The sequence below is a fragment of the Tursiops truncatus genome, chromosome 7 (genome assembly GCF_011762595.2).
Source record: "Tursiops truncatus isolate mTurTru1 chromosome 7, mTurTru1.mat.Y, whole genome shotgun sequence".
NCBI lineage: Eukaryota > Metazoa > Chordata > Mammalia > Artiodactyla > Delphinidae > Tursiops > Tursiops truncatus.
In genome coordinates, this window is record NC_047040.1 from 81672547 (window position 1) to 81698099 (window position 25553).

Here is a 25553-nt window from a genome sequence, read left to right on the forward strand (position 1 = left end):
TTGTATCTCACTCAAAATTTTACCAAGTGTATTCAGAAATTTACTTAGTAACATAAGCATGTGAACAGTCATGGGAGACATGCACAGAATATAAGTGAAAGGATATGGTAAGTCAAAACAAATCTTTGGGGGCTCAAGAAATAGTGAAAAAGAGGTTTGGTATTCAGAGGTAATACTATTAGTATTTGAAACTATGACAGTGTTTTTTGGAGTGGTTAAAAAAAAACACGCTTTTAATATGGTTAAGGACATAAATAAATTTAAAAAATACAGTGGATACTAGTTTCTGTAAAATTATTTTTTCAAGTTAAACTCTACTGAGTTATGCACACAGTTTTGACGGAAGCTTACTTAATCTCTTCTCCAGTCTTCTTAATTGGTTTGCACTCTTCCATAATACATCAATTTTATCAACTTCCCATTATAAATGAAATCTGATACTTCCTGTCAAGATGGTATTAGGGCATAAAAATTTGTTTCCGAAAATGAATGAATGTGGTTGTGAGGTTGCTTAGACAGGGCCAGTGACAAAAAGTAAGCAAGTTTAGCAAATTAAATTATAATTTGGCAGCCCTAACCATTTAAATTAGCTTATTTATGAGGCTATATTTATTACTTACCTTGAGTGTCTATTTTTTAAAGATCTTGTCTGTAAACCATATACCCTTCAATATCTACTTCCCATACGCAGAAACTGTTATCTTCAATAAGCATCTAAAAGAGAAACATAAGAAAATATCATGACTTTGAGGTTATAAATATTTTTCTACTTATTTTAACTATTAAAGGAGATCTTGAAATTATTTTTTATGATTTCTTTAATAACTGTGTGCAAAGGGAGGTATGTATCATAGGACATATTTTATGTAATTAAACAGTAATAATAATTCTTCCCTTTAGAAGATCAGAAAGTTTTGTGAAACATATATTTTGATTCCTGGCATAGAGTTTAATAGTTTCTATAAGTACTAATTTTATCTCGCTAACCTAGTTTCTATCAACATTTTTAAGAAATATAATTTTAAACACATTGATTCTGATGTCCTACATGAAAGTAGCCCTACCCTAGAAAATACTTCCCTTGTTCAGAATGAATAATTACCAAAAATATATTCTCAATTACATTTGAGTTGCCTATAAAAGTCAAAATCATAGAAATCAATTAGTTAAATATTCTGTCCTCATGAAAAGGTATTATTTACCCCTTATCACTTCAACTGCCCAATCAGTGCTTTACATCAACCTAGTAAAGCTTAGCAGGGGTCTTTTAAAAGAAATTGCCTCTAAGAGAGAATTGGGATTATTCAGAGAAAATGCTCTTTGTTGAAATAATTTGATTCTGATTTCCTTTGATTTTTTAAATAAGCCTGAGACAAGCAGTTAGGGAAACAGGATTTGGATGCTACAGTGCCATACCTTTAGCATGTGGTTTTCAGCACTATGGATTCCAAAGCCAATCAATAACTTTTTGATTAGGAACATCATTGTTCCTTTCTGTCATTAGTGTAGATCCTTGTTTCAGTTGCAGCTACACATTAAAAACACCTGGGGCACTTCTAAATGTATGGAGACTCAGTCTCTTCCCTAAATATTCTGATTTAATTGGAATCACATGGGGGCCAGAAACTATTTTTCGAAAGCATTGAGGAAGGATATCTGTTCTGCAGGTTAAGAAACAATCTCACTGCAACTATTTGACTTAGTTTCTACAGATAACTAATAAGACATTAACTTAAAAAAAATACTTACTACAGATGTCTATGAAAACTAGTAAGATACTTGCTAATCTCACTACTCAATATTTAAAATGACTTCAAAGCTTCCATGACACACATAAACCTACCTCAACAATCTATATGTTAGATTACATGGATCCAAGCATGGCATAATGGTGGTTGTAGTGAATCCCAAACTATAATGCACTTAAGGACCAAAAGTACTACTTTAAAATAAAATATAGATTCCCAGGTGCCATGCCCAGAGATTCTGATTCAGAAGAACTAGGCTAATAGGAGTCTCTATTTTTAGAGGTATCTCTGGTGATCATAATACAAAAGGTCTACAGTCCCTGTAAAACAGTGCTCTAAGGGAGTTCCCTGACAGTCCAGTGGTTAGGACTCTGTGCTCTCACTGCCGAGGGCACAGATTTGACCCTGGTTAGGGAACTAAGATCCCGCAAGCTGCGTATCGTGGCCAAAAACAAAACAAAAAAAACAGTGCTCCAAGTATTTATAAATAGTGACTATTACTAGAACTTCATTATAAGCATTTATAAAAAAACTTCTTGAGTTTATTCTGCAGTTACATTTCTGATCTTTAAAGATAATTCTAAAACCCACTGGTAAAAAGTAACTTTAAACAAGAGTAAATAGGATTTCAGCAATAAATCAATGTAGTTAAGCTAAAATAATGTTTATGGATCATATATTTTGTAAGCTTTGCTATCCTCCTAAATAAACTGTGTACGTAATTGATAAAATACTTGTGGCCCAAAAAAGAGAAAATCAGGTTATATTCTATAATGAAAATTTAATCTAAAACCTCATATATAACTAGAAACATGCCCTCAATGTCTCAAAATTAACATTTTTTGTCCTTAACTTAGTGGGGGGAAAAAGCTACTCTAATATCATTTGCTCTGTTTAAATACAAGGCCAAGAAAACATCTTGATTCATTTTCCTCAAGAACATACACATACACACAAACATAACTTACTAAAAATAACATGAAATAGGCTGTTAACATTTTAGTTTTGAAAATTCTTATAAACAGGTCCAGAAGTACTTCACAATAAAAATAATATATTCAACATCACTTATTCTTTAGATTTTTTCTGAAAAAGAAAAGTCTAATAAACAGAGGTAAGTATCGGAGTCTCTGTTATACACAATAAAGATGGTAATCAACAAGTACTAAACCTTGAAAGAAAACTATAGATATTTTCTCTTATCTGCCTAAGATGGAAGAGCTCCTAATAAAGTATTCTTCCTACATGCATGTGCCACTAAAGACTAGGTTTTTCTACTAAGTTAACATCAATCTTAAGTTCGTGACCAAAGTCGATTTTTTCTCCCCGGCTTAGTGCTGCTTAACAGCTGGGCAACAGTCATGGACTTCCCAAATGTCTTCACAAAAAGGGAGCTATTCCACCTCTCAAACCAGTAGCAGAGGCTGTAAGTCTGCCTCTGTGATTCACAGCTATGAAATGAAGTCCCAGTGTCTTTTAATAGAAGACTCTTGATCTTCTATTATCTGACCTCAGCTGCCTTTTGCTGTTTATCTCTCATCTCTTGGTCAACCAAAAATTAGCTCAGATACTGCTTGCTCCTTAACGGAAATTTCCATCAACCTGACACTAAAGCTATCTTTCTCTTCTGACTTCCTTCACTCATTATTGCAAATTACTTAGCTAATTAATCAGGTACTCACTTGTGGTCCCTTATTTCTACTTTTGTTATTATTTAAGATTTAGCATGTTTTTCTAGTAATTAAGTACAGTGTTTTACAGTGATTAAGTGAGGCACCTAGCTTTTCTCTTTAGTATACTTTATGACTATGAATGCTTTAAAAATTGTAATCTCCCTATGCTGCATGAACTTTCCCATCTGTTCTGAAGACTATGGCACCTAACTCTCTTAATGCCTAATAAGCCAGGTAATTTTGTCTGAGAGTAATAGCGTAATAATCACTGGTATTAATAGCAACTAAATTAACAAGAATGAACAATTTTCAGTAAATTAGAATCTATTTAAATATACTTAACACAGAAGTCATAGGGAACATGGTTCAGTGTTTCCTTAGGAAAACCACCTGTTTTAAGAAGAACCAATAACTCTAAATCACACAATACTTTACATCACCAAAGAATTCACAACCTATATATATTACTCTTCAATGATTAAAAATACAGACTTCTAGATAATGGACATTAGGTATCTCCAACATTTGTCATATAAGTTGCTAAAACTTCCTCCTTGCTTTTAAATACAGTAGTAAGAACTAACATTTATTGATTTCTAAATTCTATGTAGCATTAATTAATTTAATCCTCACAGCAATAGTAAGAAATGCTTTTATCATCTACATTTTACAGATAAGTAAGTTGAGGAAGAGAGAGAGTAACTTGCCCAATGTTTCACAGATAATAACTGGCAGAGCTGGGTTTTCAACTCATGCAGTCTACAATTAACTATAGCATTTCATGAAACCCTCATCCATTAGCTCTGGTAGCCTTATCTAATACATCCTCATATCATTTCCGCCTTACGCCTTCCACCCTTTTGCAGTTTATCAGGTTTCCCACAGAAAGGAAAATGTCATGGTGGTCTACTTCCAACACTTCTTCCTCACAATAAGATGATTTCTAAGTTCTCATTTAGCTCTACATGCTTCCTATTATTTCTGTACCATTTACATAATAAAGCCTCTGTGATATAAAGGGTGTATCCTAAAAACCTCAGTCTTGCTTCTGAATGTAATGTACTATAAGCCTAATCACATTAAAATCAATGAAGTATGGTTCAATACTGGGATATAAAACTTACGGTTTTAACTCAATTTTTTCTACAAAAAAATTTGCCTTCTTAAAATATCACTGCACTCCCAAGTTTAAAACATGGCAGTTTTTATAGGAAGAAAACATGCTTTCTACTTCCCTGAGCTATGGAATTATATTTAACTAAACTTTTACAGGTTATTGCTTTCATACCATTAGCAGTATGCAATTTCATAGCCCTCAAGATCCCATTTATTCTGATCTGACAGTGATGTAAAATTTTTTTTTAATTCACAAGTTTCATATATGGCTGAATAGAAACAGATTATAGAAAGAAATTATAGAATAAAAAAACCTCACAAAGTCTTAACAGAAAACAAACATTCAAAGAATTAAAAATATTTTTAGCCTATGTTTGCTTTCTTAAAGTTTCCAAATTTCTTCAGTACAAGAGCTCTAATCATGCAATCCATGGAAGATTTGTTTTCTCAACTGTTTTTATCATAGAGAATAATCTTAGCCTGAGCATATTCAAGCCATTCTTAGTGCCAGTTAGGACCATTATTAGATTTATTCCAGATCATTCTTTTAGTGGATCTGGAATAACTTTTATATATGTTTTTTTGTAGCTATTCTATTTTTTTGTGGTAAACAGCCTAAGAGGCCCTTATTGAGTATGCCCAAGTCACTTTCAAAAACAACCAACCATAGGTTATTCTAAATCCTGTCCACCAAAGTAAGCCTTGTCTTTAGTCCTCTTGCAACTTGTTCATATGATCTGGCTTCAGTAGGAAACTATAAAGTCCAAAGCAACTGAAGTTCTCTCTATGAAAGTTGATAATAACCAGGGTATTCAAAGTATTCACAGTAAATGATATATTTTCATTAAATAAAGAAAAAATAGCCATCCTTTTTTTTTTCCCTACTAGCATTCTCTAAAAACATCCATCTGGTCTAGGCAGGGTATCTCTTCAGCTAAAATAAATAATCAATTTGGTTGTGACAGACCTCCTTAATTACATCTGTTATTTGGAGAATACTAGTGAGTGATTTTTTGGCTACACTAATATGCAAACACCTTGAGAACTGACCTTTCTGGAGAGAAAAAACTAAGTACAACATTTTGCCAAAATACAGTACCAAGAACACACATATGAATATTCTGGCAATACTAAATTCAACTTTAATCTTATTATCCTATTGGGCTTGTTGATAGACAATTAATGAGCTAATAGAGTTGCAGCCAGTAAATGGGTTGGCAGCTCATTTATTACTATAATTCTATATAGTCTCTCATAAGGTTCTCATTTCTCAACTACTATGGAATGAGAACTCAAGGTTGACAAAAATGAGTATGTTGTAGAGAAAAAAAATGGATTGGGAGAACGAAATCAAGTGAATATGAAGGTCTGTGTTAATAGGTTTACATTCAATAAAACAAAAATTTTTTAAAGGAATCATTTCATTTATCCTTCCATGTGTTAGAAATTTTCAGGGACTTCCTCAGAGGCAGTGCTATAGAAACAGTATAAAGCTATTTATAGGATAAATAGCTATGATGATGTTGATGCTATCTTCTTATCTTCTCAGGTTCTGCCCCTTGCCTCCTGAGTCCTCTCCCAGTAGTCTCTCAACACATTTCTAGCAGTTTATCCCCCCCTTTATCTTTTTGTGTGTGAGTGTGTGTGTGGCTTCCTTAAAAAGTCACTACCACTGACATAACCTCAGTTTTCTTTTCTAAAACATCATATTCCTCTTTCTCTGATTATCATCACCAACAGGAGTTGCCTACATTTCCAGAATGCCAGAAATGAAGTACTTTTCAATGCTGGAAAATTCTATAGAGGAAGAAAAAGAGGGAAGAAATGTAAGGGTGACAACAACTACAGATTTCACTGTTCAGGATTATGCTAAAAGAGTAGATGAGATTACTGGACAAGAGACAGGGATATCAAAGAAGGAATTTCAACATCAGAGGGTATGCTTAAATTCCTTCTGAAACATGGTAACCTTGAAGGCCCCTTCCAACTCCACGATTCTTTGAATTTATGATTAGGAATCACAAGTTTTATGAGCAAACAAGAGAAGAATGTTTTGAAAAAAGCATTCACAAGTCAAACACCAAAGTTGTACTGCCTCCTTTTGGAGGAAGACAACAGAAATTCATGAACATTTAACAGAGTATCACTAATTTTTTAAATTCTAAAGCAATATGGCAAAATACAGGCACTAGTCGTACCAGTCAGCAATTTACTACCTAACATATTTAACTAACCCCAAGGTTAAAACCTTGGGGTTTAAATATTATAAATTGATCATGAGCCAACATGAAGAATAAAACCAAAACCTGGGGAATGATGCTGAACTTCATGCCACCAAAGGAAAGAACTGGAATTTTGCCTAACAAAAAAGATATTCTGGGGCTTCCCTGGTGGCGCAGTGGTTGAGAGTCCACCTGCCGATGCAGGGGACACGGGTTCGTGCCCCGGTCCGGGAGGATCCCACATGCTGCGGAGCGGCTGTGTCCGTGAGCCATGGCTGCTGGGCCTGCGCGTCTGGAGCCTGTGCTCCACGACGAGAGAGGCCACAATGGTGAGAGGCCTGCGTACCGCAAAACAAAACAAAACAAAAAAGATGTTCTGCTGCTGCTGAAACAGACAATGGGTCCATGACCTCGTGTGCACATGCACGCACGAGAGAGAGAGAGAGAGACCACTGTTTTTGTGCACAAAAATTAGGAGGCCTTAAAGAAGTTTCACATATTTTCCAGTATATTAATGGTGCTACAACAACATTTTGGGGCATTTGACATAAAAGACACTGACATCTCAAAGAACACTATTATGAAGAAAGATTTCATGAATCTATCATAAATCCAGTCCACTGCCTAAAAAGAAATCCAGATCCAGAATATGAACCATGTTTTATTTACATGGTGGTAACAAAGATAATAGGTCTAAAATAATAGGTCCACTGTATTTAACTGAACAAATTACTACAGTGTTATAGGAGCTTTAGCAGAAAATATTGAATCAAAACTCAGAAAAAGTCTCTTTGGAAGATGTTCTCTATATAAAAACAAAATCATGTAAGTTAAAAAATTAATAAGATATGCTAGACTCATTAATTAGTACTTGTTAGTTAAGACTAAGTTGAGAGAAAACTAGAGGGAAGATATATTTACATTAACTTATAGAAAAATTTTAAATAAATACAATTTAAAGTATGTGCATACAGACTAAAAATTGCTCTCTTGTAGATATTTTTTAAATAAGCAGCTTCACAATACAGCTATAGATTATTAAAACTGGCATAAAAAGTGCTCCTAGGCAAACACCAAATTTATGCTATAAGACTTTTTAAACGTCCTTTAATATGTAAATACCCTCCTTCCAATATTTATAACATTGATAATGTAAAGAAAGCATAATCTTTTTATATAACATATACTTTATATATAACACATAGTTTATATAACACATGTAAAGCCAAAGTGACTTTTCAAATTATAAACAAAACAGCCCTCCAAAATGATGAATCATCACTCCTCATTAATGGAAATAAATATTCAAGGTAATATCCTAATAAAAGAGACTTTAGCCAATATAACTGAAAAAAAGCAACAAGTGGTTGTATATTGGGAGAATATTAAAAAGTTATAAAAGAAAGAAATGGAGGGAAAAAAACCAAAATGAAAATTACCTACATAACCAAATCAAATTCTACCACAATTTCCAACAGAAACAAAAAGATAGCAGGGAGAGGTGATAGAGCTCTGTGCAAGGAGGTGAAGTCCCCATATGTCAACCCATTGAAACAATAAAATGACAAGCAGAGAAAATGCAAATAAATGCACAGAAGAATAGGAATATCATCCTTAGTGATGTCTGAAAAACACGTTAATGTGACTAAAGTATCAAAGCCACAGTGCTTGGAGGAACCACTAGGATCTGACCTTCTGTAGATTTTTGGTGCCGGCACTCGTAACAGCAAAAGAAACCATATTATGTAAGAAATTCTGTGAGCTGCAGTAATGGCTGATTTTATGACATCTGGAAACAGCTATCTTTTACCAAAAGAACAATATTTCAAAAACAATATTTCAAATCCTACCAAGAACAGCTCAATATTATGCCAACTTGTCAAATAATGAAGAGTTTTGTTGGAGAAAATAACACACTGCCAAAGGAATAAATTCCTTATAAACAGAAAAAGATGTCTGGATTACACAAATTACCTCTAGGATTAAACAAAGATGGGGTCATTATTGACTCGGTGAAAGATAATTGAGAAATAAAAAAATGAAATCCAAATATGAGCACAAATGCAACCAAAAAGAGCTTCTGAGTCACTCTTGTTTATTAGAGATTTTTCAGGTTTAGAGGATTGTCCTGTCAAGATTTTGTGGGATGTATGAAAAATTAATGGAATATCATTTTAGATCTTTCAAAGGTGACAAGTCAAATGCTATACATATAAAATGTGAAGACTTTCCAGAAATTTGTTCCATCTTCTCTGTTTATAATGAGCTGAATGACTATGCAGAAAAATACTTGAACGTTTAAACCACAGATTATAGGCCATTTTTCTCTGAGTGATTTAAGTCTTAATACCACCTCTCATATATAGCTTTAAATGCTACTTAAAATTAGTCGAATATTAAATGTTCCAAACATGGCCAGCATTTATAATGCTGTGATCTTCTGATGATTCCTTAGCACTGAGAATACAGCTGTAGGTACCATGGTAGATACATAAATAATAAAATGCACCCTATATAAATATACAGTAAGTAGATCTTTAACTAGGTACAGTAAACTGCAAATTAATATGTGGAAGGAAAACTTAGTATGATGGGTTCATGTTTGGTAAAAATTAAATATAAAACGTTTAAAATATTTACTGACTGGCTGGTTGCAACAGAGAGCAAATGAAGCAAAAAATGAAATATTCAGTTCTTTTATATAAAAATAATAGGAAGAAATGATCTCAAAGCAGTTAAAAAAATACAAGAGCAAATGAAGCAAAAAATAAAATGAAATATTCAGTTCTTTCATATAAAAATAATAGAAAGAAATGATCTCAAAAGCAGTTAAAAAATATGAAATATTGTGATACAAACCAAGAAAAAATGTATTCATTCACTGAAATCTGCATTTCAAATAATTTTTCTATCACACAAAAAGGTGAAAGAATAAATACTCTCAGTCATTTTCTGTTGCTCCCAGATTATGAAATTAAGAGATTAGGTTTTTAGCAAATTTGAACAAACACTATATAGATTATTAGGTAAAAATCATCATTGTTTTATTTTTCTTGGATGTGGATAAAGAAGACGTAACAAGAAGAAGGTTATAAATGAGAGCAAATTCACATTTGGAAAAGCAAACCGACAAAGTCTTTACAATAACAATACAATTTTTGGTCAAAGAACCATAAATCGCAAGTTTCTTCCAAACTATTGCAAGTTCATAATTTAAAAAAAATTGTTGACTGCAAATAAAGGCAATGTATGTTATCTGGAGATCGATCAATCATCAACCAATATAACTGAAAAGGATCATACAATAAAAGTTTAGCAGAAATCTCAAGGAAGGAATTCTCAGTTATACCTGATCCTATAAATGTGTCTTAAAAAACATTAAAAATTAATACAGTATTCAAATCTTTACATATCTATCCAAATATTAGATATATCAAGATTATGTATTTTGATATATCTAATGTTTGGTCAGAATGAACAGTGTGGCTACCAGTTGTTAAATACTAAATAGTAAAAGACTTCCACACTTGTTGGAAAATAGCCACTGCTCCAACCTCTCCATATGTCCCCTTCTCTCTCTTGTGGGGGGAGGGACCTCTCCCCCCACCAGAGTTCTCCATGTTCTAATCCCTAAGGAGCTAACACTTGGCAGAGCATAAGGCCTACAAGACCCTGGCATCCACTATGGTTGGTGCTTGGACCATACCAGCCCTTACATAATTCGAACCTCTCCTCTGTTAATAAGACAGGGCACAAGCTTTAAGCTTGGAGTCAGAGAGACTATATTACAGCAGCTCTGCTATTTGAGTAAATCACTGGATCTTTTTGAAATTTCAACTTCTTTTGAAATAAAGTTATTACTAGCTACCTAGTAGGGCTGATTGTGGATTATGTGAAATGACATAATGGGCTTATTATTAGCACACGGTAGGCATACCATTTACTTTCTCCTCACCTTACTAGGAACATAGTAAATATTACATGGAAAAATAAGCAAAAACTGCAATCCTTTATCACAAATGGGTCATGTTTTAAATATTCATTTTTGAAATGAGTAGAATTAGAATGAATGTTCCCCATAGTAATCATTATATAAAAGTAGTTATGGGCTTCCCTGGTGGCGCAGTGGTTGAGAGTCCGCCTGCCGATGCAGGGGACGCGGGTTTGTGCCCCGGTCTGGGAAGATCCTACATGCCGCGAAGTGGCTGGGCCCGTGAGCCATGGCCGCTGAGCCTGCACGTCCGGAGCCTGTGCTCCGCAACGGGAGAGGCCACAACAGTGAGAGGCCTGTGTACCGCCAAAAAAAAAAGCAGTTATGTATCTCAACAATTTTATAAATTCCAATTTTATCCGTAATGCACTGTTCTCATACATGAAAAATTTATTGGGCATTCATATATGATAAGCACTATTCTAAGAATTTTACATTTAAGTTATTTAATCCTCAAAAACTCTTACAGAGTAGTATGTTCTTATCATGCCCACTTAACAAACGAGGAAATCAAGGCAAGGTGAAGTAACATGTGCTTGGTCACATTAGATCGTTGAGTGGCAGAGCCAGGATTTGACCAAGGGCCTATGTTCCTCCTAATCACTATACTGTATTGTCTTTGGAGTTATATAAATCATAAAACCTATAAATACTTATAAAAAGTAAAACACTGAGAAGAAATACATAGTAGTTTCTCAATTTGTGATATAAACAAAGCAGGTCAAACTGAGCAAAAGAAGAAAAAAGAGTGCTACACTGAATTTATCTTGCATGCTGGTGGTTGGAGGAAAAGCAGGCTAAGACAAATTAGATTTATGGAGACACCAAGTTTGTCTATTGTCAAAGGCTTTAAATGCTGCTATCATTGGTTCTTCATCACAGTTAAACTTCCTGAGTTATCTTTCCTTTTCTTATTTACATATCTATCATAGGTTTTACAAAATGACACTTAAAGGGTGGAAAATCCAGCAGGAAATCTATAGTCCCTAAAATGGGCTTGATTTCTCCCTCCTCTTTCAGGGTAAGTGTCCTTTTAAAGACAGCCTGCAAACAGTTTGCAACTGGTTTCGGCCTGGGCTCCCCAAACTGGATTATCAACAGTGACCAGGCTCTTGCCTGGCACCTTTCCCTCAGATCAAGAGAATGGGCATATTTGATCCAAGGGGGTTAAACTCAGCCACTGCCTGACTCTATCTTCTTCAAACTAGACCTAGGCCTTCTTTTTACCCTTGAGACTCCTCTGAATGCTCTGTGACCATTTCTGGCTTTGAAAGGTTACTTTTTAAATTCACTTCTTGGTGTGCTAAATAATTTATCTCTAACACTCTTAGTATTTTTAGATTGCTCTTAATATTTTCCTCTGAGCAATGAATTACATTTTACTGCTAGAATCAAGGTGGCCGTTAAGTATTTTATTCATTTATTTGGTATATTAAATGCTCTGAATGCTAGTTTCTAGTCTCTCAGGATCTTATTACTTTATTATTTTGTTTTCAATTCTTAGCATTTTTAGGTATCCCTAAACATTTATATTTGAGCATTTTAAGAGTATTAAGGTTTGTTTTAATTTAGACTGTAGGTTTCAATATATTTTTTGTTAGAACTATATTTAATTTTTTGGTTAAAATGCATTTTTTCTTACTTCCAGTGTTGAGACTTTACTATTTATATTGATTCTAGTATTTTAAAGTTATGTTTAGAATTTTAATAAAAGGGTGACCATATAAGACCCTTTTACTTACATAACTTCGCTAATTTTTACCAGTATTTGGTAGCTAGTAATTTTAACAGTTTTGTATCATACAAAATACTATCATACTAAATATTTTCAGTCCCAAACAATTAATAGATAACCTTTACAACTGCCCATTTACTCTAAACAATTTATCATAACAGTATAAAATAAATTATACCAGCAAAACGGGAAGGATTGTCATCTTTGGGTTTATTAGTTATCTTAGTGGGGTTTCCAAGGAAGCAGACCCTGAGACTAGGACTGAGTGGACATAATTTATTTGGGAGGTTCAGCGAAACTGGTAGGGGAGGGGGCAAGGTGATAAGAGAAGGGCAGGCAGCTAATACAGGGTACATTATTAAGCTAGGTATCACAGAAGCCAATAGAAACAATCTAATGGGGGAACCTGGCAAATGGTATAAGATACATGTCTCAGAACTGCCTAAGCCAAGGACAAGAAGCTGAAACCTATCACTCATTGCTTAAAGTTTTCCCCCAGTAGCTTCCAGCAGCTCAAAGGTAATCCTATGGCTTAGATGCAGGTGCTGGCCTTTGGAAGGCTGATGTGTACAAAACAGTGAAGGGCATGGACAGAGTACCACATTACCTATTAAAGCTGTTAGGTAGCCCCCAATCGCCACAGTGATCATTCCAACAAAGTAAATTTAGCCCAAAATGTTGGTGAAATTTTGGCAAACCAGTTCTGACTGGAAGCTGAAATTAGATATTGGTGACAATATCTAAGTATTGGGCTGTCCAAACAGTTCGTTCGGGTTTTTCAATAAGATGTTACAAAGACCCTAACAAACTTTTTGGCCAGCCCAATATTACTACTAAAAAGGTAGTTTGTAACTTCTCAATTCAAAATGCTAACCCAATAGGAGCCTGGTACAAAGACACTAGGAAACATATAAGTTCAAGGAATAATACCAGCCTATGATTTAACTCTTTCAAGAAATAATCCTTACCGATTCCTATAATGTCTCAAACTCCAGCAAGGACCAACACCCATCAGAACAAAGAATGTGAAGCATCAAACCAAATAATCAGTCTGGCCGGTCCCTAATAAATGGCTACATTCCTATTGCAACTTGAAGGCCCATGGTATTAAAAAAAAAATCAAAGTATGGATAAAGTCATTTGGAGGATCCACAAACGCTTTCCCCGAAAAGACAATACTGCCCTGACCTAAGTAAAATTTCTGTTTCTCAGATTTGAATTCTTCCTCAGCTTTAAAGTCTTTCTTTGCTCCTCTTACTATTCATCCGAGTTGCATCTTAGAGCCTCCTCCTTTTGGAGTATTCGATAGCATTTATGTTTCTTGGGGTCAGTTGATAGTTGCTGACCTGGAGAGCTCAGGTCCAGGTCCTGGTGTTACCATAATGCCAGAGCTCCTGTGGTCAATGTGATGTCAAATCTGATGGATTCCTATTTCTGGATCTTCACTCTGCTCAATGTCTCACTTTGGATTAGTGCTTACAGCCAACTGGATAGCTAAACCAAACTAGATGGCTGTCTTGAGCTCTGTGGGCCATATAGGGGCATCTTTGGTCACATACTACCCACTGATGTAGGTTGATTAAAAGAGCGGTGATCTTTCAAAAGCTAAACATACCAGTTGATTAAAAGAGCGGTGATCTTTCAAAAGCTAAACATACCAGTGAGAAAAATAACTGTATATCAACTATGTATCTGTACCAAGCAAGATCAATACTGTAGCTATGAAACTGAATTGTAGTTGTGATTTTTTGCAGAGAACAGAGAAAAAAAGGTGGAAAGCAAGTGCTGTGTGAAAGTAAAGAAATGACGTTTCCCCTTAAACTGTGCCATGTTACTTATCATTCTATTTGGGACAATTATGCATGCATTTACTTGCTCTGAATTATATTTTTACGACATAGTTGCCAAGCATTGGTCTATCTCTACTGAAGAAAGTAGCGCCCCAGACTTTGTCAGAGCACCTCTGCTGTCACTCTGTGGGTTCTGTGGTTGTCAGACTTACTTTTAAAGTGTGAATGCACGGGGTGGGTATTTTTGAGGGGGTGGGGTTGGGGGAGAGGTAGTAGGAAATGAAAAGGGTAAGAGATTCACCTTGGAAACATATTTTCCTTCTCAAAATGAAGAAGTCTGGTAAAGAAATATAGCACATAAAGCACTAAAAACTTGGGAAAAAAAGAATAAAATTGTACTTTCGTATATTTTTAAAAGAGCAGTTTGCAATATAAAATTATATACTATTAATAACTCTTGAGTAAAACAATCATTTTATGTACAATATGTCTAATTTCTTATCATCTCAATTTTAATAACAAGAATAACAGAAATTTATAGCTGGGCAGCAACATGGACGGGCCTAGAGATTATCATACTAAATGAAGTCAGAAAGACACAAATACTATATGATATCACTTATATGTAGAATCTAAAATATGACACAAATGAACTTATCTATCAAACAGAAACAGACTCACAGACATAGAGAACAGAATTGTGGCTGCCAAGGGGGAGGGAAGGGTGGAAGAGGAATGGACTGGGAGTTTGAGATTACCAGATGCAAACTATATATATAGAATGGATAAACAACAAGGTCCTACTGTATAGCACAGGGAACTATATTCAATATCCTGTGATAAACCACAATGAAAAAGAGTATGTAAAAGAATACATATGTATGTATAACTGAGTCACTTTGCCATACACCAGAAACTAACACAACATTGTAAGTCAACTATACCTGAATAAAATACATTTTAAAAAGAAGAAATTTACAGCTAGAAGAAACCTTAGTAATCTCCCAGACCTTGCTTCATTTTCAAGAAAAGAAAACAGAGCTAAATGGTTGACTTGCCGAAGGTCGTAACAGCGATAAAAGGGCTAGGATCCAGGTCTCCTCATTTCCTCTCAAATGTCCATTTCACAAAAAACTTTAAAATACTATTAACATAGTTTTTACGCAATTTGCAGAGCTTTTCATCTGTGCTCCACAACATAATACCTTCTTCATATATGTACTTGTAGGAAGTATTATAAGCATTGCACCACCTCCGAACTTGAGCATATTTCAAATCTGTATGCCTTTTAATTATTTTCTCACTAACAGTGTGAAAGGATGTTTGTGTACGGCTATATATATTATATATATATATATATAATATTATATTATACACCTTATATTATATTATACACCTATATATTATACATCTTGACTGTTAACAATTCCATTAACATGAAATACATCTGAATTACTGTAATTCTTTTAAAATTTACAGCAAGTCACCAGTCTCAAAAGATAAAGAGCTATTTTCTGAAAGTCACACCTTCTAAAATTAAGCAAAGTGTGGAAAAGGGGGATGTGGACATGTAAATTAAAAAAAAAATTATCCCAGCACTTTAACCCAAAGTTTTTCTCCCCTGCCCACATTTTTTGTTTTTCTCTCCGCTCCAAAACTACATATAAACAAGAAAAGTGCTTCTAACAGCTCTTCATTGATCCATAAAAGGTTTTAAATCAACAATATAGTACTACTTCATTAACAAGTCATCTGGGTACAGAGTTTTTTTTTTTTTTTGTGGTACGCGGGCCTCTCACTGCTGTGGCCTCTCCCGTTGCGGAGCACAGGCTCTGGACGTGCAGGCTCAGCGGCCATGGCTCATGGGCCCAGTCGCTCCGTGGCATGTTGGGATCCTCCCAGACCGGGGCATGAACCCACGTCCCCTGCATTGGCAGGCGGACTCCCAACCACTGCACCACCAGGGAAGCCCTGGGTACAGAGTTTTTTGGCTTGGACATGAAACAGGTTGAAAGAAGTTCCTGACTGAAGAAAATGCTGGCTCAGAATGAAGGCCAACATGAAGATAACTAGTCTAGATGCACCTGAGGGAAAGACCCATTTACAATAAGAAATATAGTGAGTATAAATTATATTCTCACAAGTGCACAGTTGTTTAATTATATTAAGAGTAAAATAGCTTTGGGGAGAAACCAAAACAAATCAATCCTATTTACAGCACAACTTCTCTAAGATGTGTTTTAGGTTCCTGCTTTGGAGGCTTGGAGAATGTCTTCCTCTTGCTGTCTACTGGCATACAGACAACATGGGAGGATCAAAGAATAAGCCTTCTTCTCTAAAGGGAGCTCTCTAGGTACAGCACAAACGTGGCATTAATTAGATCTTCACAAACCAGATGCTCAGAATCCAGAATGCCTAGACTCGTTCCTTGTGACTGGGACAACCTATAACAATTCAGTCACAGGAATGATAGGTTTTAAATGAACAGAAATCAAAATATTTTTTCCCAAACTGTGAAAATCTGATCTGGATTCAAGTAATAACTTTCTAGTTTATACTATATACTTTCCCTAATATAATGTGATTTCATCATCATTAAAACCTTAGGGTATAGGTGTTCTCATCTTCACTTAGCAGATAAGAAAACCAAGAGACTAAGAGAGGACAAAGCTCTGGCCCTGGATTGAAAAACTGGGGTGGTAGAACCCAAGCCCAAGTCTAGTGCTGACTCCATCTTTCCACATTGTTTTTTTAGTTGTTAGTATCAAAATTCAGATTTATTACATTTTAAAATTATTTGTCTGTTTTATTACAAAGTGATTGAGATAGCTTATAAAGTACCAGTACCATATATTAAAATGGAAATAAGTGAGAAAATTGAGATAAAGAAAAATTATGAGTGGGAAAAGTTGAGATTAAGAAAGAGTTGTAGGAAATAAATGTTTTTATATATCATTATGATGACAGTACAGGAACATATTAATATATAAGACCTACTTTAGCAATATAGCGCTTTTTTCAAAATATCATTAATTCAGCAATGTTGTCAGGTATAATCACTCTGGAATTCTCTTTTCTATGGGTCCCTCTATTTTCAGTGATGTAGTTGTCAACAATGATCCAAAAATCAGAAAAGGCCTCCCTTTTCCCAGGTGGCCAGGATGATGTGATCTCTGAGGGAACTCCGCCCTAGGAACCTAGTTCCATCTACTACATGGTTTTCAAAGGTAGAAATGTATTTCCAATTCCAAAACAGTAAATTACCAAAAAAAAACACCCTATAACTTGAGGCTTGGGGGTTTCAGTTATTCCCTATTTGATGGAATAATGCAGAAAGTCTACAGAACTAGTACAGTGACCAAGAACATCTACATAGATATTTCTAGTTCCTAATATATTCATTTCCAGAGGGATTTTAATTCAAATATGATCAAACTCATTTCAATAAATTACATTAGTATAATACCCAGTTTTGATCACATTATATATTATGAAAACTGGAAGGTATATTACATATTATATATGGAAAGTAGAAGGAAGATATCAAAGCCTAACTTCTCCTAAGTGTTATTAGCACTTTCCAGAAAAACACCTATGTAATCCATTTCAAACCCATCTTTTCAATTAAATATTTATTAATTAGTATTCAAACTACAATTTCCTCCTGGGAAGAAACAGAGTGTATCCATTTAACACAGCACGAAAATAGCATACAGTATAACAAGGTTTACAAGCCTGGCTTTTATCCTATAAATGTTTTTGGATCTTGTGACATAAATAATTCCTCATTAGAGTAAAGAAAGCTGACACACTCCTCAACTGGGCTAAGGGGTAAAGAGTCGAGTTTATCTGTCAGTATTTAAATTCATGTGCCTCTGAAATGACTGATATAAGTGGAAAAAGTGCAAAGGGCAAGAAGTTTAACTCCACCCCATCTCAGTCCCATTCTCATGATATACTCCTGCTCAGCACCAACTTCGGTTTTCTGAGTAGGTGCAGTCCTTTGTGGTTTACTGAGAATCTGACATTCCAGGTCCTCTACTTCCAAGTCTGCCACTATAATATCTTGTGAGGGGACAAAACTACACACGACCTACATTTTAAATTCTCCTCTCTGCTCACCTACTTACCTATTCTCTTTCCTTTCCTCCCTCTCTTTCTTGCTTCAAAGATAGAAATTAGATATGGTATGACTTACTTCTCCAAACAGACTATGGGAATAAATAGGCATCACTAGGTTTGACACTAAAATTTAAATATTATGACTAAAACAGATCTTGGAAGAAATAACAAATGCTCACCTACCAAAAGCATTTCCTGGATTGTTAATAAGACCTGGCTCTTGAAGCTATATATAATTTATTAATTCCAATGTAGATATCTCAACATATACATAATTTTAGACTTCCATGTTGTTAGCATTATATATACATCATAGTTCTTCTAGTAAGCTAACATTAAAGAACATAACTGGGTCTTCTCTCTTAATTCAATACAGTAAAATTTGGAAACCCTACTGTGTGAGATCGGTTTCAGGTGCTCTTGAGCGTTTTAAGGAGTACAAAGAGTTGGAGATATCAATGTGCACAAATCACCATAAAAGCAGAGATACAAATAAAATACCATGGAAACTAAGAGGTGGGAGGGAGTAATAACTCCTTTGTAACTCTTGAAGAATTAAGATATAAAGTAAATCAAATTCTGGTGGACTGAGATTCAAAATCTAATACTAAGGAACTCAGATGCAAGTCTATCCCTAATTATAACTTTCAACACGAATCTCATAAACTCCTCTGCTTATCCATCTCAAAGATATCTCCCACAATAGATCCAATGTCTTGGAAAGATCCCACTCAACAGCTTCTTGTTATATTTCACATGACCTCTGAAAATGCCATCAACTCTAGGAAGCTCTCTCACCTGGTCTCAAACGCTGTGATTGTTCTCTATAACATGTAATGACTACCCTACCCACATTACTTACTATTTATGATATCACTTACATAACTACCTTAAACTTTGGTAACTTTACTGTCAGGTACTGTGCTGAATTGCTTTACTTGTATTTATTCTGTTGATCCTCACAACAACCCTGCATGCTACTTAACAAAACCGACTCTATTTCATGCATCAAGAAACTAAGGCTTACAAAAATTAAGTCACATGCGGAAAACTAACAAAATTAATAAATTATAGTCAGGAAGTCTAGCTCCAGAGGCCACACTACCAATCAATAAGCAATACTACCTTGCTTAACATTGTTGTAAATGTTATATTAAAAAACTCTTGCCTATGAGAGCCTGAGATACCATGACAATTCCATTTGCTTTGTGTACATAAGATAATTGCACACCCAAATCATCTGCGGAACATCTTAACACAGATATCCATAACCCACCCTAGAAGATATTGATTCATTTTGTCCACAGTTGGATTGGGCCTCTGTATGCTTAGAAAACCCCACAGGTATTTCTGATGTGTAGCCAGGGTTGACAGCTAATGTACATTACACACTTTTACAACACAGACACATTTTAAATAGCATGAGCACCAATTTGGATTTCTCAGTGGCTGCCACGAACACTGTAATAAGAAGGATACTAGGGCCAGTGCAAGCTCAGATTGCCTGGATTCAAATCTTGGCTTTGGCATTAATTACCTGTGTGACCTTGTGTTCAACTTCCTTATATGAAAACATGAATAATACTGGTGTTTACTAGGGTTGCTGAGATGAATAAAAACTTTACTAAGTAAGGAATTTAGAACAGTGCCTGGCACGTGGAAAATTTCAATAAATATTAGCAACTGTCATGGGAGTGGCATCCTAAGTACTAAGTATTTGCCAATTCAGACCTGAGAAATGACACTCTTGGCGGCTGAAACTTAATGAGTTTAATGTTATACCTATGAGAAAAGACATTTAATATGTACACTTCTGAGAAACATACTTAGAACACAACTTATTTGCAAATTGAGGACTATTTGTATTTGAAGCTTTGTGGTAGTGATGTCCAGCATGGCACAGAAAAATAAAACCTATGTTATGTAGTAGAAAAAGCATAGATTTAGAAGTAGGGTACTAGTGTTTGAACCTCAATTGACTACTCAATTTACTCAATTTAGTACTCAACTGTACTCAATTTACACTTGCTCTGTATAAACCAGAGCAGAACATTCAACTTTTTGTTCTCCTCTCTGTAAAGTGGGTATATAAAGTTTTAACTCTGCAATGTTTCTGTGAAGATTACATGAGATGATGAATGTGAATGTATTTAGTATACAGTTGGACACATGGTAAATATTCAATAAATTTGATGTTCCCCCCATGTGAGCCCCCCAATCCTATTTAACCTATTTAAAGCTAAAAGACAATATAAACTGCCAAATCTAATCTCCCAATTTAGTATGTTAATAACATTTTCTCTATTCTGGCTCTTTGTACCATGATGGTTAAGGTTCTGGATATAATGAACAGACCACTGACAAAATTGGAGCCCCCATGGCTGATGATCTTAACAGAGTCAACTGCAAGAGACTCGAATGGAAAGCCTGCCATTTAAACCCAGGGACAAGGGCTTCATGTGCTTAAAGGAGCTCAAGGAATACTCACAATTTTCTTCCCATCTTTTTCTATGTATGCTTGTTTTACAAAACTGTCCAAAGGTATAATTTTGTATTCAATGTTCTTCATATGACATATTCTCTTGAGCATTTCCCCATTTCGTTAAAAATTCTTTACAAATATTATCTGCACTGGCTGCATAGTTGACTAGCATAAAGATGTATCATATATAATTGCTCCCTTTCTGCTAGGCTTTGATTTTGTTTATAAATTTTTTTTTCTTAATAAATTTATTTATTTATTTGTTTTTATATTTGGCTGTGTTGGGACTTCGTTGCCGTGCGCGGGCTTTCTCTACTTGCCAGCGAGAGGGGGCTACTCTTCGTTGAGGTGCACGGGCTTCTCATCGTCACGGCTTCTCTTGTTGCAGAACACGGGCTCTAGGCGCGTGGGCTTCAGAAGCTGTGGCTTGCAGGCTCTAGAGAGCAGGCTCAGTAGTTGTGACGCATGGGCTTAGTTGCTCTGCGGCATGTGGGATCTTCCCGGACCAGGGCTCAAACCCGTGTCCCCTGCATTGGCAGGTGGATTCTTAACCACTGCGTCACAAGGGAAGCCCTGATTTTGTTTATAAATTTTTGCTATTATAAATAATGCTGAACGGAATATCCTTATTCATTAACATTTCTATATTATTTCCTTAGGATGAATATTCTAAAGCATAATTTATTGAGGTAAAATTCGCATAACATAAAATTAACTATTTTAAAGTGAACAATTCAGTGGCATTTTGTACATTCACAATGTTGTGCAACCACCACCATTACTTCTGAAACATTTCCATCAGGATGAATATTTTGAGGTATTAATAAGAATGAACATTAAAAAAAAATTCAATATATACTGTTAAACTGCCTTCAAAAAGTAGGCCAATTTATACTTTCATCAGTAGTATCTGAGAGAACCCATTTCATAGCACACTTATTTCCAAGTATATTAAAAAGTAAAAAACCTTGACAGTGAGAAAGGTTTTACAAAATATTTTTCTTCATTTTCAGTGATGAACAGTAAGGTTTTGATTTTTAAAATATTTACTTGTCATCTATGTTTCTTCTTTTTCAGAACTGTCCATAGTAATGAGACAATTCTGAGATTCTATGAGGCATCTCCAGTGGTTTTTACAATGGATGCTTTAAAGGTTCCTATGTAAGGGATACATGGGCTCAGATGAGGTTAAACTTGAAATTATTCAAGGGCTCTGGAAGTGCCAGGAAGGCTAGTTTTGTGTTTTGGGATACTTACATACCTACATTGGTGAAATCATTCCATTGTCTATGATAAAACACTAGGTTTTTAAAAAATAGTAAGCAGAGATGAAAAATATAAAGGATTATTATAAGAAAACAAAAATGACAAATATTTTCATTCAAATATTAATTTACAAAATGATTTAAATATTTAACAGTGAGCCTATCACTCTGTGGCTAAAAGTAAAGGAATTCTAAAATTACTAAAAATGATTAAGAGTGCACAAGTATGATAGGGAAATTTCTGCAAGTTTTGAAAGTCAAAACTAAAGATAATGCTAAATTAAGAATGTAACGCCTTTAGATTCTTTAAAAAGATGCAACTCAGATTCATACATGAGATTGATTTCGGTGGGATAGTCTCTGAGAATTATAGCTCTAAGAATTTATTATATTAAATTCACTAAACATTTGTTAAATGTGGCTAAGTGCCATGCACTATACTGGGGCTAAGGATACACAGATGAAAACAAAAACAAAAAACCCATAGACCTTCAACGAATTCACACTAGTGGAGAAGTTTAACATATAAACAAACTGTTACAGATTGAGATAATTGCAATGAAAAGATCACAAAGAAGTGGGTGGTAGCAAAGAAGAGGAAATGATTAGCTTTGAGTTTTCAGGGAAAGATTCTCAGAGAAGAAGACATTTGAGATTAATTTTGAAAGCAAAAATGAATTCATGAAGTTGGCAAGGGCCAAAGAATATTCCAAGTATTTGCTAAGGCCTGGAGACTTAAAATTTCTGTGTTCTGGAGGGTAATTACAAGCAGTTCCACACTACTAGTACATAAACGTAAGAGTGGGGTCTTAGGGAGCTGACACTGAAGAGGCAAAAGGCAGATTAATGAACCCTGTGTGCTGAAAAGGGAACCCGCACACACTGTTGCTGGTAATGTGAATTGGTGCAAACACTATGAGAAACAGTATGGAGATTTCACAAAAAATTAAGAATTGAACTACCACGTGATCCAACTATCCCACTTCTGGGTATTTATCCAAAGAATCCAAAAACTGTAATTTGAAGAGATATATGCATCCCTATGTTCTTCACAGCATTATTTACAACTGCCAAAATATGGAAACAACCTAAGTGCCCATCAACAAATTGCTAAAGAAGATGTGAAAAAAAATACATATTTGTTTTTATTTATATATATACACACATACAAGTATATGGAATACTACTCAGCCATAAAAATGGATGAAATCTGCCATTTGTGACAACATGGATGGACCTTGAGGGTATTCTGCTAAGTGAAATAAGTCAGATGGAGAAAGACAAATACCATATTATTTTACTCATATGGGGAATCTGAAACACAAACAAAATAAATGAACAAACCAAATCAAACAAAAACAAACATGTAGATACAAAGAACACAGTAGTGGTTACCCGAGGGTAAGGAGTGCGTGGTGGGTGTGTGTGAAATGGGTAAAGGGGATCAACCAGATGGTGATGAATGGAAATTAAATTTTTGGTGGTGAGCACTCCGTAGGGTATACAAAAGTGGAAATATGTTGTACATATGAAACTTATGTTATAAACCAGTGTTACCTCAAATAAAAAAAAATTTAAAAAAACAGAATGTGTGCTATATTACAGAACTTGAATTTAACATAAAGCCAATAGGAAGTCATTGGTGGGTTTTAATTCTGGGAGATAAATTACTATATTCAAGTCATAAAATGATCATTTTGGTAACAAATGGATTAACTGAACATTTTAAAAGGACCTGAAGATACTAGACATGATCTGGCTCTTTGTACCTCTCCAGTTTGAGTCTGAGCTACTCTCCTCTGTCCTCTAGTTGGTCACATTATGCTACATTCAGTTCTATTTTCTGGGCATTCACACAAATGGTCCCTTAGCTTGGAAAGGTCTAACTCCCATTCTGAGGGTCTAACTCCCACTTATCTTTTAGATCTCAACTGGAAGATAATTTCTCCTGGAAAGCTTGCACTAACCCTCATAAGTCAGAGTTGCCCACCCACCACTAAGTACTAAGACTGCTAGAACTTCCAATCTCAAAGCACTTATTACACAGTCATGTTACTAACTGCCTGTATGATTTTCTCTCCAATTACTGTGAATTTTGTTAAGGACAACGATCGTGTCTAGCTTGATGACCATGATATCCACAATACCTAGTGCAGGGCCTGGAACACAGAAGTTGCTCAAAACAATCTCTTGAATGAGTGATGAACATAAAGTGTGAGGCTAGCAGCAGGTCAGTTAGCTGATCAATAATAAAGGCTTGAACTAAGGCAAAAGCAGTGAGAATGAAGAGGATAGACAGGAGTGTAATATGGGAGTTGTAATCCGTAAAACTTGGTGAGTTACTAGATGTAAGAGGAGGAAATGAAAGGAGAATGATAGATTAAGTAGTGAAGGCTAGTTGCCTATTTTTAAGAAAAGTATAGACAGGACCAACACAATCATGTTTCCTATAACTCTTTGACCTCTCTCCTACTGCTCTCTCCCTCACACAGGCCAGGCACAATGGCTACCTTGTTGTTTCCTCAAAATGCCAGGCACACCTTTGCCTCGCAGTGCGCAGCTGCTATTTCCCCATCCTGAAATAATCTTCCTCCAGATATCCACATGGCTTGCTCCCTCACCTCCTCAGATCTTTGCTCAAATGGCACCTTTTTAGTGATTGACTTCCCCCCAAATCCTACTTAGAACTGCAACCTTTATCCTCATCTTGGCTTTCCTTAGTTCTCTTCCCTGCTTTATTTTTCTCCACAGAATTTATCAATATCAGACACATAACATATTTTATTTTCTTTGCCTCCCACTAGAAATAGGATCCCTGAGGGGTAAGGATTTGTAATTTGTTTACTTCACTACTGTATCCCCAGGGCTTAGAACAGAGTAGGCACTCAATGAATACTGAATTAATTCATTGAATGAATGAACAGTGTTGTCCATATGGGCAGAGAGAAGAAAGAAAAAGTATGCAGGAGATGATTATAAGTTCATTCTTAGATACACTTCATTAGGAGACATCTGTGGGATATCCCAACTGGTGCTCAGGGAAACGCTTTCAGCTGGTGCCATGAAGCATTTCATACCCAGAGACAATATGTAGAGGAAAAAGGAAATTATAAAGACCTATGGAAATTGGGAAACACCAGTATTTAAGGAGTGGGCAAAGGAAGAAGAGCAAGCAAAGAAATCTGAAGAATACCCACAGGAGTAGGAAGAACCCTAGAAAAGGGGAAAAGAAACAATTTCAAGAAGTTCAATAGCATCAAATATAATAGAAACTAAAATAAAGGAAGAGGACGATCCATAGGATTTCATAACTAGGTCAGTGTTGAGGCAATGCAGTCTTAGAAGAGCACAAAATAATCACGAGAATAATTACCACTTACTGAGCACCTACTTATATGCTATGCAAGAT

The 25553-nt window shown here is 35.2% G+C and overlaps 1 protein-coding gene across 14 annotated transcripts in view; it reads right to left on the reverse strand.

Moving 5' to 3' along the window:
- The window catches only part of MBD5 (methyl-CpG binding domain protein 5), a 405239-nt gene that overhangs the window by 266917 nt on the left and 112769 nt on the right, over nucleotides 1-25553 (reverse strand). For all 14 annotated transcript variants that reach the window (XR_012333127.1, XM_073807733.1, XM_073807732.1 and 11 more), the window contains one exon: nucleotides 621-714. The gene's annotated coding sequence lies outside the window, so the exon portion shown is untranslated. The remainder of the gene's footprint in view (nucleotides 1-620; nucleotides 715-25553) is intronic.